Source organism: Semicossyphus pulcher, unplaced genomic scaffold, assembly GCF_022749685.1.
Source record: "Semicossyphus pulcher isolate SPU_LCO1_2020_fin unplaced genomic scaffold, fSemPul1.0.p SCAF_17, whole genome shotgun sequence".
In the NCBI taxonomy this organism is placed as follows: Eukaryota; Metazoa; Chordata; class Actinopteri; order Labriformes; family Labridae; genus Semicossyphus; species Semicossyphus pulcher.
This window is the reverse complement of record NW_027211681.1, coordinates 25,878,953-25,898,248: the sequence shown is the minus strand read 5'-3', so window position 1 is coordinate 25,898,248 and position 19,296 is coordinate 25,878,953. Positions and strand designations below refer to the sequence as shown.

Here is a 19,296-nt window from a genome sequence, read left to right as displayed (position 1 = left end):
CAGGTTGGGGAACTGTGTTTCTGAGACATTAATGAGCAGCACGGGGGCTCCACAGAGGACTGTCCTGGCTCCATTCCTGTTCACATTGTATACAGCGGACTCCAAATACAACTCCTGTGTCCTGCCACGTCCAGAAATACTCGGATGACACTGCTATTGTGGCGTGTAACAGGAATGGAAAGGAATCAGAATATATGGATCTATAGGAGCACTTATTGACATCATGCATTATAGTAATAAAAAAAGAGGAAGTAAGATGGGGGGACTGTTTATTGATACCCTGACAACTTTCCTCTGCATCCTGTTCAGAGGAAAGTTACCTTTCTCGGTGGTTAATTATTGATCTGACTGCTTTTATTCTTTGTGTCTGGCTCCTGAGACAACAGAACATCACTGGTGACTTTTACACCTGAGTCAGAGGAGCAGCCATGGGTGGAACAGCAGCAGCTGCTGGATTTATTATCTTTCTTCTCTCTGTGCCAGGTATTGTAAAACGACACCTACATTACAGCACATTGAGAGCACTCGCATCCTTGTTTTTTTTTTTTTTTCTGGTACGTAAACTTTGATATTATTTAGACATTTCAAAAACCAGGGTCCATTCGTTTTTTTGTAAACTTTAGTGTCTGTGTTTTGAGTTCCAGTTTTCTGTATTGTCACGTGATTGTAGCTGAAGTCTTCAGATATTCACATGTAGATCTTTTTCTAATATTTCATCAGAAAGTTTTTAAGAGATGATTTTCTTGGCAACCCTCTCTCATAAATAAACGCAACGTCTTAAATAAAGGTCTCAAGAATGTAAAGAAAGTGAAAACCAAATTCCACCAAAAGCTTCAAGATGTCAAGAACGGTACCAGCCAAGTATCTACTTTAACTACACTGTATTATTTATTAAATTGTAGTTAATTTTTTGTTGGACTTATTTTTCAGAGTGCTGTTTAGCAGGTTTCACCCAGCTGACTCTAATCAAACTATACCAGGATGGTATGATTACTCTGAATCAGGGCTGTTATCTCACCTGGTTTCAAAAAACAAAAAACATATTAAGCAGTCAGCACAGTGTATTAATGAAGCTTCCAGTGGCAAAAGTGTTTCCATTACAAAGACGATATTTTGTGAAGAAAAGTGGCGCCACATCACTGCAGACGGATAGGATAAGATACAAATAGGCAATAAAAATAAAAATATACAAACGAACATATAATACAAAATATTTTTCTGGCTTTGAGTTTTGTTCAAACCGAAAGGATAATGGAAATTAACCGGAACTTTATCAAGTGAGTTCAGGTACTCTGTATTGAGGTTTGTGTTAATGGTCTTGTACTGTGGGAAAGACATGCCAATGATCCTCTTTATTACCAATAATCTTTGTGTATGGCTTTGAACTATTGTCACAAGTGGAAAACGATAAAAGTTTACATTTATTTATTAAATATTCCAATATGCAGGTGATGTCCTGGTGTATCTAAACTTCTACATTTATTCCAGAACTGATGGACTCCAAGTCCATATTAGGGAATCTATTTATCAATGTCAAAGCCTTAACTTTAAACCCACAATTACAGTACTGGTAAAACTTAAGTAGTGCTGTGATCTTATTCAAGCGGCTGGCTGTTCTTTTCCAGCTTTTCTTATCCTAATAGATAGTTTTAAAGTCTTAAATGTGTGGCCTAGACCTCTCTTTATTTTTCAAACATTGCCCATGTTGAACATGTTCAGAACTTAAGTCTGTAAGCCTGTCACTGCAGATGAATGACAATTCACCCACTTTGGATGTTATCAGACCATTAAACGCTTGTTAGTTATCAGTTGTATCACTACCATTAGAATGTTTCAGATTGGGCTAATGGAACCTGCAAGTTGCCAGATGGTGCATAATAATTTATTGTATTCATTTTAATCAAATCACACTTTATTTATAGAGCACTTTTAGTGCAATTGCAATACAAAGTGCTGAACATAAGATGATATATAATAAAAACAATACAGTAAAAAAATTCATGCATGACACAGGAAAAAGACACACACTCAATTGAATTGAATGTTCATTTCTCTACCATAAGCTGTCTCCAAAGGCATTTCAGAGAATTTGGCAGTACATCCAACCTGCCTCACAACCGCAGACCACATGTAACCACACCAGCACAGGACCTCAACATCCAGCATCTTCACCTCCAAGATCGTGTGAGACCAGCCACCCACACAGCTGCTGCAACAATCGGTTTGCATAACCAAAGATTCTCTGCACAAACTGTCAGGAACCGTCTCAGGGAAGCTCATCTGCATGCTCGTCGTCCTCATCGGGGTCTCGACCTGACTGCAGTTCGTTGTCGTAACCGACGGCAAATGTCACATTCGATGGCGTCTGGCACTTTGGAGAGGTGTTCTCTTCACGGATGAATCCCGGTTTTCACTGTACAGGGCAGATGGCAGACAGCGTGTATAGCGTCGTATGGGTGAGCGGTTTGCTGATGTCAACGTTGTGAATCGTGTGGCCCGCGGTGGGGTTATGGTATGGGCAGGCGTATGTTATGGACAACGAACACAGGTGCATTTTTATTGATGGCATTTTGAATGCACAGAGATACCGTGACAAAATCCTGAGGCCCATTGTTGTGCCATTCATCCACAACCATCACCTCATGTTGCAGCATGATAATGCACGGCCCCATGTTGCAAGGATCTGTACACAATTCCTGGAAGCTGAAAACATCCCAATTCTTGCATGACCAGCATACTCACCGGACATGTCACCCATTGAGCATGTTTGGGAGGCTCTGGGCTGCGTGTTCCAGCTCCTGCCGATATCCAGCAACTTCACAGCCATTGAAAAGGAGTGGACCAACATTCCACAGGCCACAATCAACAACCTGATCAACTCTATGTGAAGGAGATGTGTTGCACTGCGTGAGGCAAATGGTGGTCACACCAGACACTGACTGGTTTGACTGACACCTGTGCAATAATCATGCCGTCTAATCAGCATCTTGATATGCCATACCTGTGAGGTGGATGGATTATCTCGACAAAGGAGAAGTGCTGACTAACACAGATTTAGACAAATTTGTGAACAATATTTGAGAGAAATCGGCCTTTTGTGTACATAGACAAAGTCTTAGATCTTTGAGTTCAGCTCATGAAAAATGGGAGCAAAAACAAAAGTGTTGTGTTTATATTTTTGTTCAGTGTAGCTTGTGTTTGGCGTATCGGCTCCGACCTCATCACTGCTCACAGATTTATTTTAAATGCAGAAACTTGAGGAGTGATGAGATAATATCTTTAACCCCCTATTCGGAGCCTGCAGGTGGATGCTGGGGTGGTGGTGGGGCTGGAAGTATGAGCGTAGTGCTGGTGCAGGGCAGCGATGGCAATGACAGAGCAGAAGGAGAGACAGGAAATCTTGCAGCTTAAATAGACGCCACATTGGGAAGAAGTGATTGTAAGGTGACTGTGTAAGTGACGCATATGAATTATGAAATCATTGCAGCTCGAGTTGTTTGCCTGAACTAGCTCGCAGACGTCGCCCCATTTTAGTTCCTACTTGCAATTGACTAAAAAACATTGATTACTTCCGATCATGCATTTCAGATGTCAATAAACAGCACGTTTTAATGTTATCATATTTGCACAAATGTATTATTTGGTTGAGGTAATCACAGCCTGCTAAGTTGTAAAGACATTAAGCTTCAGGCATGTCTCTAGAGGATTAAATGCATGAAAGCTTTGAGCACCAGGAAGCTGCTGAAGAAAGAGAAACTGAGAAGTAAAAAGGGGAAAGGGGAAAACTTTTGTGATTTACAACAAATGAGTGTAAAAATAGAGGGACTCCACCTACTTAAGTTATGCAAAAATGAAGCAAAAATACCCCCCAGCAGCTGCTCTGCTGCTGTTCTGCAGTGTTTAGGCTTAATTTTTCTTCAAGGAGAGGAGGTGGAGACACGTCTTCCATCTTTATATACGGTCATTAGTGTATCCAAGATCTACCCCTGCCTTGCCCTGGGATCCGGCCAAACGTACAGATCAGACATGCATCTTTACAGAGTGTCAGAGAGGCATCTCTGTCAACATGTAGCTCTTGTCATTTCACACCCACAGACACACCAAGCAACTTCTCGTCTGCAGCAGCTGCTGATTAAACACATTTCTTTGGCTGTCTTCTCACACATTTTATCTCAACTTCTTCTGTTACTTTGTTCTTACTCTGCAACGATTGCGAATGGAAATGCACAACCCAGTTTTCAAAAAAGTTACGACGTTGTGTAAACTCTAAAAAGAAAATGTGATGATTTGGAAAACATTGAAACCCCATATATAATTGAATATAGCACAAAGACAATATATTAAAAAAAAGTAATGTTTTTTGGAAAGTTCTATGCTCATTTAAAATTTGATGCCATCAACACGTTTCAAAAAAGTGAAACAGGGTCATGTTTACCACTCTGTTGCATCACCTCTTCTTTTGGCAACACGCTGCAGGCGTTTGGGAACTGAGGAGACCAACCGCTGTCATTCTGAAAGTGGAATATTTTCCCTTTCTTGCTTGAAGTAGGATTTCAGTTTAGTTTTTGGTAGTGTTCCTGAGTCCAGGCAGTGAGGTCCACAAAAGAATCATGTCTGGAAACAGGGTTGTAGTTCGTGACAGTAAAATTACTCAGCATATCAGTCTCATTCTCACTCAACCAACATTTTTAGGAGCATATGTCACTTATTACTGTAACATCAGTCGGAAACTTACTACATGCAAATTAATAATAAAGAGGAAGGAAGTCGGACAATTTTAACAGCTTGACTTCTGCCTTCTGATGATCACAAAGGAGCATTTTCTGAGAAGAGAACATTCTCTCCCTGTTGTAAGTAGAATTATCCATTGATATGACTGATATGTATTTGCAAAGGTTCTTTACCGTCCCTGCTGATGTGTTTTATTCTCTCTGAAGTCACACAGGGGTGAGAGGAGCAGCTATGAGTTTAAAAGCAGCAGCAGCAAGTGGGTTGGTTATCGTCCTTCTCGTTGTGCCAGGTACTGTACATCCTCATTTACATTGTAAGACCTTTATTAAGCTTATTCAGAACAGGCTTCATATGTTTTTAAACATTTTATAAAAGAGTAGACTTCATGATTTAAAGCATATTTACTTTTATTTACAGACTTCTCTGTATCCTCATGTTTCTGAGTCTTCACTGTTTAATGTTTTCAAACATGCAACTTATATTTGCATCCTTTTATATTCACATTTAAGAGGTTTGGAGTTTTGCACACAAGAGTTAAGCTACTGAAGTCTGTATTTCCTTAATGAGAGAACAAGATAAGGTCTATGAAAAAGGGGAACCAAACTTTGCCATTGCGTCAAGTTACTTACTGACGTCTGTGTGATGTTTCCATCCTCTGTGTGGTTAACAGTTATCTGTCTCAGTAAAGCTCACAGTAGCAGCCTGGTGTCTTTATGTGCTCACATAAGATAAATATAACTGTGTTCTGCAGTTCTTTGTTCTTCTACACGTCTGTGTTACCGTGGCTAAATAATCAAATAATAAATGGATAAATTATATAATAACAACCACTTCAGAAAAGCATCACTTCAGACATGTTTGTCTTATAAGCTTGCAGGGAAAAGATTTACAGCCAAGTAGTTTTGGGAAATGTAACCCTTACATACTGTTCATATTCTGTACCTTCACAGTATGGTCTGGGTCAATTTTGACCCGGACCAAGAATTCCCTTGTAGCAAGTATTTCCACCAAATTTTTAACCACAAACCTATTCAGAATGTTTAAATAGCCTATGCCACTTAAACAAATGAATGATTAATCCTTCATAAATGTTTCAAAGAGCAGGGAAAGTGTATTTTTTAAGTTTTACACCACTCGTTTTTGGTGAAAAATATCTTATTATACACAGTATAATGTCATGTAATATATGTAAGACATAAAAAATATAAAAGCCATAATGATTTAAATATATTTTATTGACCTTGAAAATGACATCAACATTCTGGCACTTTTGGACTTCATAATATAACACTGTCCTCACTACTGTATCATAAGATATTAAGTGCTTAAAGTCAACTAGTCTCTGCATTCAAAGCAGAGGTGGGACACTTTCCGTGTGTGGATCTTGCACATGTGTTTCCCACATTTGCAGCAGGTTGTCCCTGTTTTACAGTCTTTTTTTGCAGGGCAGAAGCTGCATCTCCTTCTCTTCTGTTCCCTCATGTTTGCTTCTTGATCAGGGCCAGGCTCAGATTGCTCCACTGCCCTTACAAATGCTGCTGAGGCTGCTGGCCGGGGGAGGTGTTGTCGCTTTTGCATGCAAGGAGCCACAAGGGCCTTTCCAAGCTCCTCCAAAAAGAACCTCCTCCAGTTCCTCTTGCTTGCCCGCCAGGTTGGGTTTAGCTCATTCCAAATCACGAAGGCATTGTTCGCGGATACGTCAATTATGTTGTGGAATATGACAAGAGGCCAGCGGGCGGTTCTTCTCTTGCAGCTGTATGTGCCTGTTACTTTATCAAGATTGTCCACTCCGCCTTTGTTGGCATTGTAGTCAAGGATGATAGCTGTTTTTTTGTCTTCCCGTGCGCTCACCTCTGCAGCCTTATGTAGTGTGCTCATAAGGATGACGTTCTTGTTCTTCTTGGGCATGTATGAGACAACTGTGGTGTCCTGAGCAAATGCAAACTTAGAAGAAAAGACCTCTCTTCCCCTTGTTGTAGTTAGGGCAGGTGGCAGCTCAGGTTTGTTCCGCCTCACAGTGCCAACCATTGTGATTTTTTTCTTCAGCAGCACCTGACCAAGCTCATGAGATGTGAAGAAGTTATCGCAGGTCACATTGTGTCCTCTCAGCCCTTCCGTCATTTCCAGTACAACACGCATGCCTTGTTTTTTCTCTGGAGCTCCACCAGCTGGCTTCCCTGTGGAAACTTGCATGGTCCAAGCATAACTTGAACGTGCATCACAAGCAACCCATAACTTGATGCCATATTTTCCAGGTTTGCTCGGCATGTTCTGGCAGAAAAGACAGCGACCTGGAAAAACACAAAAAAGAGGAAAACCATTTACCTTTTTGTTCTATCCATTTTTTTTATTTATACAATCCCACTGCTCTAGCCTGTGCTTTTACAATGTATTTTATATACGGAAGTGCATAAGAAATAAAGAGAATCTGATCTGAAATCTGACCATTTGATATCACAGCCATGTATACTGAAGCATAGATTAATTAGTCAACAAGAAAAGACCATTCTTACCTCTGAATGGAACCAGTCTTTCATCCACAGTAACATCAGGGCCAGGATTGTACATGAGAGGCAGCTGTTCCACCCACTTGTCCCAGACATCCCTGATTGCTGCCAGTTTGTCAGTGACACGCCGTGCAGGTCTTGTCTCACGATTGTCAAATCTGAGCACCGCTGATATGGTACAGAACATTTCCAGGGACATGGTGGCTCGAAAAATCGGTCTTCCCGTCTCAGCATTCCAGTGACTGGAAGCAGCCTCACCTCGGGATCTGTACACACCAGCCAGTATTAGAAGCCCCATGTAACCCTCTCCACGTTTGTCATTTCAATGATAATTTTTTCAATGGCTGGAGGGAGGAAGAGCTGGAATGTTGACAAAATGTCAGCTGCATGGGAGATGGCCAGTCTTGTGGGTCCTGGAGTCATTCAAATGACATTTTCTGCTGCCATCTTGCCTGCAACATGATGTGGACCCAACAGATAGCACTGTTTTTTGACATAAATGTCTGCCCTGCTGTCTGCTCCTCTCCATCAGAGTCATCTTCATCAGGTGGGGAGTTTTCTTCCACGTTGTCTTCCTGCTCCGACACATCCTCCTCTAACTCAGTATCAGACTCATCTTGAAAGAGTAGATCCAGGGCCTGTTGGACATTCAGTCTTGCTGCCATGATGTCTGTCACTGAAATGGCAGCTCATACCTTTATAATGTTATGACCCCCACCACCTCCCTCCCAACCCAAACAGATTCCAATTTGTTACATTGTACATTATTTTATTACATTGCAGGTGCAGGTGCAGGTGCATCTTGTGTCTGTGCACCTGCACCCGTCTGACCTCTGGATGACTTCTATTCCCTTTATGCACCATATATGATCACTCCTATGTTGTTTGTTTACTCTTTCCCCTGCCCCTTCAAAGACCAGCAGGTGTCTGTCTCTGTGGTGTGACGGCCCCTGCATAGTATAAGTCTATGGTATTAATGCATGTGTTTGTTTGCAGAGGAGCTGGTCAAATAGCTGCCGCTATATGGAGCACCTGGGCCCATTGCCCCGAGTATAAATACAGCAGCTTCCGGCGGGCTCTCTCTCTCTATCGCTCTCTGGACTCAACGCCAGCACCATTACTAGTTTGGTTCTTTGTGTTAGTGCACTCTTCAAACATCTCACCACACCATACTCACACACCCACATGCACACTACTGATAATACAGATTTCACACACCTCATAGTATTTGTAAACTCCTTAATTAACTTACGTTCTTTTTGTAATAAATTAATTCATTTACTTTCGGCAAATCGTGTCTCTCCAAGTTGTTTGTCATGGCCTTACGGGCCGGGTGATGACAGTGGGAACCTGGGCAAATGTTTTGGGAACACAGACAGTTCTCGTGACAGTGGTGAGGTCCCCTTGAACTCTGTCACCTCTTTCGCATATAAAATGCACACAACATGACATGTACATTCTCACAGTTTCAAGATTCCAAAAAAACACAATTTTCCTTTATTTGACCCACACTGGTAGACCTAAAATCCATCTGAATAGATACGGGTCAAATTTGACCCGTAACAGCCTCAGTGTGCAAAAATGTGTAGCACCTATACAAAAATATGAATTAATAAAATATTTTTATTTCTATGTATTTTGGGTCACTTCAGGAAAAGTCATCAAATTTCAGGCTAGAAGAATGACGTTTAGGGTATTTTTACTGCTGTCAAATGTCAAAACGGGTCAAATTTGACCCCAAAAGTATGTAAGGGTTAAGTCATCGAGCCGGTTTCTTTATTGAAACACCTGTACAGGTAATTGTCGAGTGTTTCGTCTGTTGTCATGATCTTAATGTTTTTTCTGATGTGCTCTGTGTTACAGTGGTACAGGGGGAGACTGACTGGAGAGTGACTTACTCTTCTACTCAGATCTGTGCTTTAAAAGGATCAACAGTGGACATACCCTGCACCTACACATACCCATCCACAATGAATCAACAAACTACTGAAGTTCAAAGCAGCCTGTGGTTTGCTAAGAGGAGAAACAATGAACCTGTGGATCTGACGACAGACTCAGACTACACAGGTCGTGTTCAGTATCTTTTTCATGAGAACGACTGCACTCTGAGAATCACAGACCTGAGAGAGAGCGACTCAGCTGAGTACGAGTTCAGATTCACAACAAACCAACCACGTGGAAGTTTTACTGGTTCACCTGGAGTCACTTTGTCTGTCACAGGTAACAGTTTCACCAGAATATTTGGTGTTTTTTGTGAATACTACTTTATCTTTGTGGGTTTTTTGTATCTGTGAACTTTATTGGTTTATTTTGAAATAACATTTCACTTCTTTCTTCTCATGTTCAGACTTGCAGGTGCAGATGGAAGGATCATCATCATCGACCAATGCAGACCTGAGGTGTCACAGCAGCTGTAATGTGGCTGATAATCCTTCATATGTCTGGTTCAGTAATGGAGTGAAAATGTTTGAAGAGACATCTTCTCTTAGAGGCTCTGCTTATGGTAACAGTTACTCCTGCGCTGTTAAAGGACGTGAGGGATACCGCTCTCCTGCAGTGTGTGAGTTGACTAAGAACAAACTGTGTCCGGGGTTGAGTGAAATAGCTCAGTTAGTTGCAGCAAGTTGCTTGAACAGTAAAAAAAAAATTTTGGATTTGAAAATCGGAGCCTCTGGATCTCCCTACAAGAGGTAGTCCTACCTCAGCGAAATCTCCGTCTTTTTCTCTGTTGTTATGAATTTAATTCTCCTTCCTGATGTGCTCTGTGTTACAGTGGTTCAGGGCTTTGGAGTGACTTACTCTTCCACTCAGATCTGTGCTTTTAAAGGATCAACATTGGACATACCCTGCACCTACACATACCCATCCACAATGAATCAACAAACTACTGAAGTTCAAAGCAGCCTGTGGTTTGCTAAGAGGAGAAACAATGAACCTGTGGATCTGATGACAGACTCAGACTACACAGGTCGTGTTCAGTATGTTTTTCATGAGAACGACTGCACTCTGAGAATCACAGACCTGACAAAGAACGACTCAGCTGAGTACAAGTTCAGGATCATAACAAACCAACCAGGTGGAAGTTTTAGTGGTTCACCTGGAGTCACTTTGTCTGTCACAGGTAACAGTTTCACCAGAATATTTGGTGTTTTTTGTGAATACTACTTTATCTTTGTGGGTTTTTTGTATCTGTGAACTTTATTGGTTTATTTTGAAATAACATTTCACTTCTTTCTTCTCATGTTCAGACCTGCAGGTGCAGATGGAAGGATCATCATCATCGACCCACGCAGACCTGAGGTGTCACAGCAGCTGTAATGTGGCTGATAATCCTTCATATGTCTGGTTCAAAAATGGACAGAAAATGTTTGAAGAGAGATCTTCTCTTAGAAGGTCTGCTTATGGTAACAGTTACTCCTGCGCTGTTAAAGGACGTGAGGGATACCGCTCTCCTGCAGTGTGTGAGTTTACTGAGAACAATATGGGGAGGAGGGAGGGGGGGATCTGAGAAGAACTTAATCAATGTGAAATGTCATTCAAATAGTTTGTTAAGGTGCAGCAAGTTGCTTGAACCAGCGCGTTGGCAGAAATCACAGTGTGGGTGGGCAAAGAGAAAATCAGGTGGGTCTATCCCGTCCGAGACCAATCATACTTAATAGGTTCTGAATCGCATTTGTTAACCAAAATAGGCCATTACAACTATACTTGCCTGAATGCACCAAAGTTTAATCATACAAGCCTTATGCATCACAGGCACAAAGACAAAGATTTGCTATGCTCATCACATAGCCTGGCACGGCGGTCCACATGTTCACACAAACACAGCTGACAGACGCAGCAGCATCATTAATTAAAGCGTATGGATGGAGGTGCACCGGCACCAACATGCTCAGTAACATTAAAACTGTCACATAACAAAACCTGATGCAGACTTGCAGCGCTGAGAGGGGGAGACCAGGGGCACGGAGGGAGGGAGGGAGGGAGGGAGGGAGGGAGCGGGTGATCGCGGACTGAAGTGATGAAAAAACATCAGTCTGATCATGAAACTTCGTTTGATCATGAAGCCTGATGCTCCTCTTCAGCTCTCGCACAGCAGACTGGAGTCTCTGTTAACAGGGACAGACGGACAGAAAGACCTGCGTGATTAGCACACAGATGGCTCTATATGACGTTCAAAAGCAAACCAGACCATCAGTGACAAGACTGATTATTTCTATAAAGTTATTTTTAATGCCTGAGACTGCTGGCGGGGGGGTAGGTGTCAGACGAGGCGATTGACTGCACGCTGCCTTTGTTTACATTTTCCAGGGCAAAAATTGAAAGTGAGTTATACTAACGCCGGGAACACACTGGAGGCGGAAGTGCCGCGAATAGCCGCTAAGCGCCGAGAAGCGGAGCCCGTTTCCTTTCGGCGCCCATGTTCACCGATTGTGTCGTTCACATCAGAAGCGCCGCGGCGCGCACCTCTGCGGCCGGCTCGCGCCCTGCAGCGATCGTTTTGGCGCCTGGTCTATTTTTTGCGCGAGCCGGGAGCGATCGCGTCAATCCTGGCAGGAAGTCACACATGAAACAACGAGAGAATCCGGTCAATTTTCAAAATTAAAACAATTTTCAAAATAAAACACAGCGATTGACAAATGCGATGTTATATTTGTGTGCTTTTATATATTTGTCAGTATCTAAACAGAGCACAAGAGAGATGAAGATACACACACGCACACACACACACACACAAAGAGAGAGACACAAAGTGGCCTGGCTATAGGGGGTGGGGGCAGGGTGTCAAAACACACACGCAAACAGAGAGAGAGAGCATGATGAAAAAACAGCTCCGAATGTGAGTAAACGACAGCTGAGGAGCAGAGGCGCTTGTCGACCGGCACGGAGAAATGCGCGTCTGGTGTGAACGGAAGTGCTCCAGCTCGCGCGCGATGTTTCGTTGCGCGGCGCTTCGCAGCGCTTCCTCGTCCGGTGTGTCCCCGGCGTAAGACTGTTAAAGAAAGCAGGATGAGATGTTTTGTCAAAAAACCACAACTTCAGCATGTACAGGACAAAATCAGCAAAGAGATGAGAGGTACGGCTTTGTCCACAGGGGGCGCCAAACCAACACAAACAGAAAGTTCCTCACAGGAGCTTTTAAAAGGCTTTGCTGTGAGTTCTTTATTTGACGTTGCCATATTTAACATTCATTCAGGCTATTATATTAACGTTTGTTGAAATATAGCATCAAAGGTATGTTGTGTTCGTGCTAGTTGACCGTCGAAGTACTAGCGACTCCTAATGAGTCGAAGTCACCGCGAGTGATTTATCGGTGAAATGGGGTGTATCTGAGATGTGAACCTAGCCTGGCACGGCGCCCACAAAGCACGCACATGCATGCAGCCATATTTCAGACTATTTCACTGTATGAACCTCGACCGCCTGTGTTGGACCTTTCGGGTGTGTAGAAAACACATTTTATTTAATTGTAATTAGATTCTGACCGATCCTATCGGCGTGTCTAGAGATTGAAGCTACAGCGCTGTGTGTCGTGAGTAAATGTCGTCGTTGGAGAATCGAGTGCTAAATCACATGCTGCTGCTGACGGGGGAAAGGGTTGAATGAGCAGCCCTGTCGTTGCTACTTGGCTGCACTCGTTGAGGAGAAAGCTGGCGAAGGTGTCTCGTGTTGAGAATGATGGCGGAACTTTCTCCTCCTCCTCACGTCTATTTGCGACAACCTTAAGCAAACTGATTTTTATTTCAACCTACATTAAAAACAGCTGTCTAGCTGACAGTAGGCCTCTGAACAGAAACATTCCTCTGTGAAAGAAGGAGGGGCGGCTCGCAATCTGGCATTTGCAAAGTGCACGGCTACTCAAACAATCTGACCTATCATCATCATCATCATCATCATCATCATCATGTGGTGAACAAGAATCATTTCATTTGTATTGGTGGAGTAGTCAGATAATTGAAACCGTATTCAGCCTACAGCTACGTGCCTGGCTTGAACAGTAAAAAAAAAGTGAAAATCGGAGCCTCTGGATCTCCCTACAAGAAGTACCTTAATGAAATCTCCGTCTTTTTCTCTGTTGTTATGAATTTAATTCTCCTTCCTGATGTGCTCTGTGTTACAGTGGTTCAGAGCTTTGGAGTGACTTACTCTTCCTCTCAGATCTGTGCTTTAAAAGGATCAACAGTGGACATACCCTGCACCTACACATACCCATCCAAAATGAATCAACAAACTACTGAAGTTCAAAGCAGCCTGTGGTTTACTAAAGAGAATTATTATGAACCTGTGGATGTGAGAACAGACTCAGACTACACAGGTCGTGTTCAGTATCTTTTTCATGAGAACGACTGCACTCTGAGAATCACAGACCTGAGAGAGAGCGACTCAGCTGAGTACAAGTTCAGATTCACAACAAACCAACCAGGTGGAAGTTTTAGTGGTTCACCTGGAGTCACTTTGTCTGTCACAGGTAACAGTTTCACCAGAATAATTGGTGTTTTTTGGAAACACTGCTTTGTATCTTGTTTGTATCTGTGAACTTTATTGGTTTATTTTGAAATAACATTTCAGTTCTTTCTTATGTTCAGACCTGCAGGTGAAGGTGGGAGGATCATGGGATTATGCAGACCTGAGGTGTCACAGCAGCAGTTACACCTCATTTGTCTGGTTCAATAATGGAGTGAAAATGAATGAAGAGAGATCTTCTCTTAGAGTCTCTGTTAATAATAAAAACAGATATTCCTGCGCTTTTAAAGGACGTGAGGGATGCCGCTCTCCTGCAGTGTGTGAGTCTCATCCACAGTGTCACTAACACAACTTATATTCTGCTGTGTTACTGTGCAGCTGATAATAATATTTGATCAGGTACTGGATCATAGTACTGACAATTTAAGCATCCAAGTGTCCATTAAAACACAGATGTTTTCTCCTCCAGATGCTCCACAGGATCCTGCTGTGTCTGTGAGACCCTCTGCTGAGATAGAGGAGAACAGTTCAGTGACTCTGACCTGTAGCAGTGATGCTAACCCAGCAGCTACTTACACCTGGCACAAGAAGAATGGACATGTGGAACGTCAACCTCGCAGCCCAGGGACACAACTTTCCTTCTGGTCCATCACAGCCTCAGACTCTGGAGAGTATTACTGTGCAGCTGAGAACCAGCTGGGGAGAAGTGAATCTGAATCTGTTTTCATTGATGTGAAATGTGAGTGGACAGATTATTATGACGACACTGAAGGTACAAATCATCTATTGTCACAAAGTGATGCCACACAGCGCTATGTTTCTGTGTTCATGTTCATGGGAAATGGCTTCATCTAATATACCTGTATGTCTGATATGTATATCTAATATTTGATCAGTTATTGGATGTTAGTATTGACAATTTAAGCATATAAATGTCCATTTGGCATTAAAACAGATGTTTTCTCCTCCAGATGCTCCACAGGATTCTTCTGTGTCTGTGAGTCCCCCTGGTCAAATTATTGAGAACAGTTCAGTGACTCTGACCTGTAGCAGTGATGCTAACCCAGCAGCTACTTACACCTGGCACAAGAAGAATGGAGATGTTGAACGTCAACCTTACAGCCCAGGGACACGACTTTACTTCAGGTCCATCACAGCCTCAGACTCTGGAGAGTATTACTGTGCAGCTCAGAACGAGCGGGGGAGAAGTGAATCTGGATCTGTTTTCATTGATGTGAAATGTGAGTGAACAGATTATTATGATATCATTTTTAAAATCCATTACAGACATCATCTATTGATCTGGTAATGTTTTTGTTTTTAAAGATTATTTTTTGGCTTTTTATGCCTTTATTTGAGGAGAGGACAGTGGATAGAGAGAGAAACAGGGGATGACATGCGGCAAAGGGCCGAGGGCGGGAGTTGAAACTTGTTTGGGGGTTTTCCTCTGAGCTGCCCTGAAACCAGCGCCTCCAAGAAGGTGGTTGAAGATCACATCATTTATTTTATTTTTATCTCCTCCAGATGCTCCAAAGGTTTCTGATGTGTCTGTGAGTCCCTCTGGTGAAATCACAGAGAACAGTTCAGTGACTCTGACCTGTAGCAGTGACACTAAGCCTGAAGCTACTTACACCTGGTACAAGAGGAATGAAACTTGGAGGGATCAACTTCTAATTAAAAAGTCACAGCTCGTCTTCAGGTCCATCCAGGCCTCTGACTCTGGACAGTATTACTGTAAAGCTGAAAATGAGCTGGGGAGGAAGACATCTAAAAACATCTCTGTTAATGTGGAACGTGAGTGAAACAGCTCATATAAAACTGTGGTTTTTTGGAAATATACAAACACTCTGAATTTGATGCCTGCAACACGTTCCAAAAAAGTTGTGACAGGAGCATGTTCACCGCTGTGTTACATCAGCTTTTCTTCTAACAACACCCTGTAACCGTCTTGGGACTGAAGACACTAATTGTTTAAGTATTGAGAGTGGATTTTTTCCCCCATTATTGCTTGATGTACATCTTAAGTTGCTCAACAGTGCAGGGTTTCCGCTGTCGTATTTTGCGCTTCATAATGCGCCATACATTTTCAATGGGAGACAGGTGTGGACTGCATGCAGGACAGTCTAGTACCTGCACTCTTTTACTGTGAAGCCATGCTGTTGTAACTCGTGCAGAATGTGGCTTGGCATTGTCTTGCTGAAATAAGCAGGGATGTCCTCGAAGAAGACGTCGTCTGGATGGAAGCATATGTTGCTCCATAACCTGTGTGTGCCTCTCAGTATTAATGGTACCTTCACAGATGTGCAAGTTGCCCATGCCGTGGGCACTAATACACCCCCATACCATCACAGATGCTGGCTTTTGAACTTTGCACTGAGAACAATCTGGATGGTCCTCTTCCTCTTTAGCCCAGAGGACTCGATGGCAGTTATTTCCAAAATCAATTTGAAACGTGGACTCGTCAGACTGCAGCACACTTTCGCACTTTAGCTCAGTTTATCTCAGGTGAGCTCGGGCCCAGAGGAGTCGGCGGCGCTTCTGGGTGTTGATATATGGCTTTCGCTTTGCATGGTAGAGTCTTAACTTACATTTGTCGATGCAGGGACGTACTGTGTTAACTGACAATAGTTTTCCGATGTGTTCCCGAGCCCACGTTGTAATATCCATCACAGAATGATGCCAGATTTTAATGCAGTGCTGTCTGAGGGGTCGAAGGTCACAGGCGTTTAATGTCGGTTTTCGGCCTTGCCCCTTACGTTCAGATTCTCTGAATCTTTTGATGATGTTATGGACTGCAGACGGTGAAATCTCTCAATTCCTTGCAATTACACGTTGAGGAACGTTGTTGATAAACTGTTGGACTATTTGCCCACGCAGTCTTTCACAAGGTGGAGAATTGAGTGCTCCTTTTATACCCAATCATGGTACTATCACCTGTTACCAGTTAACCTACTTACCTGTGGAATGTTCCAGGTGTTTTTTGAGCATTCAACAACTTTTCTTGCTCCTGTCCCAACTTTATTGGAACGTGTTGCAGGCATCAAATTCAGAATGTGTGTATATTTCCAAAAAACAGTTAATCAGTTTGAACATTAAATACCTTGTCTTTGTGCTGTATTCACTTGAATATGGGTTGAAATGTATTTGCAAATCACTGTATTCTGTCCCAAGTTTTTGATTGGGGGTTTGTATTTAATCATTTAAATTCAACATGAAACACTAGGGGCCCTATTTAGACGGCGTAAAGTGCACTAAAGCACATGGCGCTAAGTGATTTAGGGCGTGTCCGACGCACTTTTGCTAGTAACATGGCGCACAATCTGGGCGCAAACCGAGGCGCAAGGCGCAAAAAGGTTGCCTTAAGTCCCTGGATTATTCATAGGCGTGTTTTCGGCATAAAATGAATCAAACCAATCTGAGTGCCAGCTCTCATTCCCTTTAAGAGCCCGGTGCGCCTGTAGGCAGGGGTGTTGCTATTTACACGGCGGAGTTGAGTCATTCTTCTTATATAAACCGGACCCCGACCAGCATATTTAACTTATTTCTTTCAACTGCGTGCTGTTTCCACAACGTGGGCGCTGGGCGTGAAAAAGACGACTGCACCAGGTGGAAGATAGCAATGACACTTATAGCTATTTTTGTATATTTATGTTTGGTTTTTATATATTGTACTCATGTTTTATTTACTTATTTATGCATCTTCAGATGGTCCAAAGCTTCTCTCTGTGTCAGTGAGTCCCTCTGCTGAGGTAGTGGAGGGCAGTTCAGTGAATCTGACCTGTAGCAGTGATGCTAACCCAGCAGCTAATTACACCTGGAACAAGGAGCATGATGACTCACCAAAAGCTTCAGGACAGATTTTTACCATCAGCAACACAAGACCTGAACACAGTGGGAATTATTACTGTGAAGCCCAAAACAAAAGAGGACGTAGTAACTCCACCGTACATCTGACTGTTGTGGCAGGTAAGTTTCACACAGGCTGCATCATAAGTCTTAAACCTGCATTCGGGTCAGATAAAAAACATCCTTGTTGAGTAAGAATATGTTGACAGCTGCTATATGTGAAGGAGGAAGCACATAGTTGTCCTGTTATATAAAAAAGATGAATTGACATACATGTTGATCTGCATGATCAACATACTTTTGGTTTGCCTTACATAAACTACATGATAAGTTACAGCAAGATCTTGTTATGGTTAAACAGGCCAATGTTGATTGTCAACTCCTGATTCAGCACTTGGAAGCCCAACTTTGTCCTTCTGCCTCAACAGCTTAGACTGACAGAACGATGTTCACATGTACAAATATTCTGGTCATCTGTCCAAACAAAAAAAGAACCCAAAAAGTATAATCAGAATGGGCTGAAGAAAAGTCCAAAGAAAGTTTCTAAAACTGGACAAGTACCAGCTTAACCCAAATGTCTGTATCAGAAGATGCTTCATTTGGAAGGCCTAATTTGGAATATCATTATTTGTCTGATCCCAGTAATTAGTCTTTTTGAAAATGGGTACCAAAACCCGGTCTGACACTTTTCCCAAGGTGTGCCAGCCAAGACAGCCAAACAATGTCCAGAGCCTGCAGCATCTCAGGGTTAATCTCATCCACCCCCTGCTCCTTACCAGATTCATTACTAGCTTTTAGGCTAACTCAGTGACCTCTGCCAGGGATATAAGTAGGACTTCCCCCTTGTCCTTCAGACTCTGCTTCTCCCACAGAGGATGTGTTGGTCATGCTCAGGAACTCCTTAAAGTTCCCTATTCTGGCTCTGAGGTCCTCTTGGCCTCAAAGTACCTGCCTGCTGCTTCAGGAGACCCCTGGGCCAACCAAGCTTGAAGGCCTCCGTCTGAAGCTGGGCACCCCCCTCAGCACTGGTGTCCACCAGCAGGTTTCAGGTTGCCACCATCCATTTTACCCTCACTACAGGTTAAGGCAATGAGATTAATCTTAAGAAATCACAAAGGCAACCATAGATCTTTGTCTGAAGGTGTTATGGTACCAAGTCCACCTTTGAACCTCCCTATGCTCAAACATGGTGTTTGTTATAGCCAATCTACAACTTGCACAGAAGTCCAATAACAACCACCACTCTGGTTCAGTTTGGGAAAGTAACTCTTCCCAATAACCCTCCTCCATGTCTCCCACTTGAGTGTGGAGGTCTCCATGTGGAACTAAATAATTGAATATGAATCCAGGACGCCATCCAGGGACTCAAATAAGGGATTTCATAGTATCAGGGACGTTTGACATTTGTCTCATTTCATGTTGTACTTTCATCAATGAAAATTAATTAATATGTAAGAACGTGACTGCGAAATCATTATTATTCTGTAGGGTAACTTTCTGCTTGACCCGAATCAATTGTCAGCCTTTTAATATGATCACTGTTTCTTTCAGGAGCGTGGAAACGTATTGCTCCTGCCACAGTCTCTATTTTCCTCGCTATCATATTCATCTGTGTCCTCCTATGGATCATGTGAGCAGTTCTGTTTCACCAAAAAGCATTAGATACCATTGAGATTACAGCCATGGTTTAACTTTCTAAATATATCTTACCAGAAAGAGGAAGGCCTCCAAGCATCCATCTGAGCCTGTT

The 19,296-nt window shown here is 42.6% G+C and overlaps 1 pseudogene; it reads right to left on the bottom strand.

The window, feature by feature from the left end:
* Window positions 1-6,066: 6,066 nt before the first annotated feature.
* On the bottom strand, window positions 6,067-7,903 carry LOC138595058 (piggyBac transposable element-derived protein 4-like; annotated as a pseudogene).
* Window positions 7,904-19,296: the final 11,393 nt, after the last annotated feature.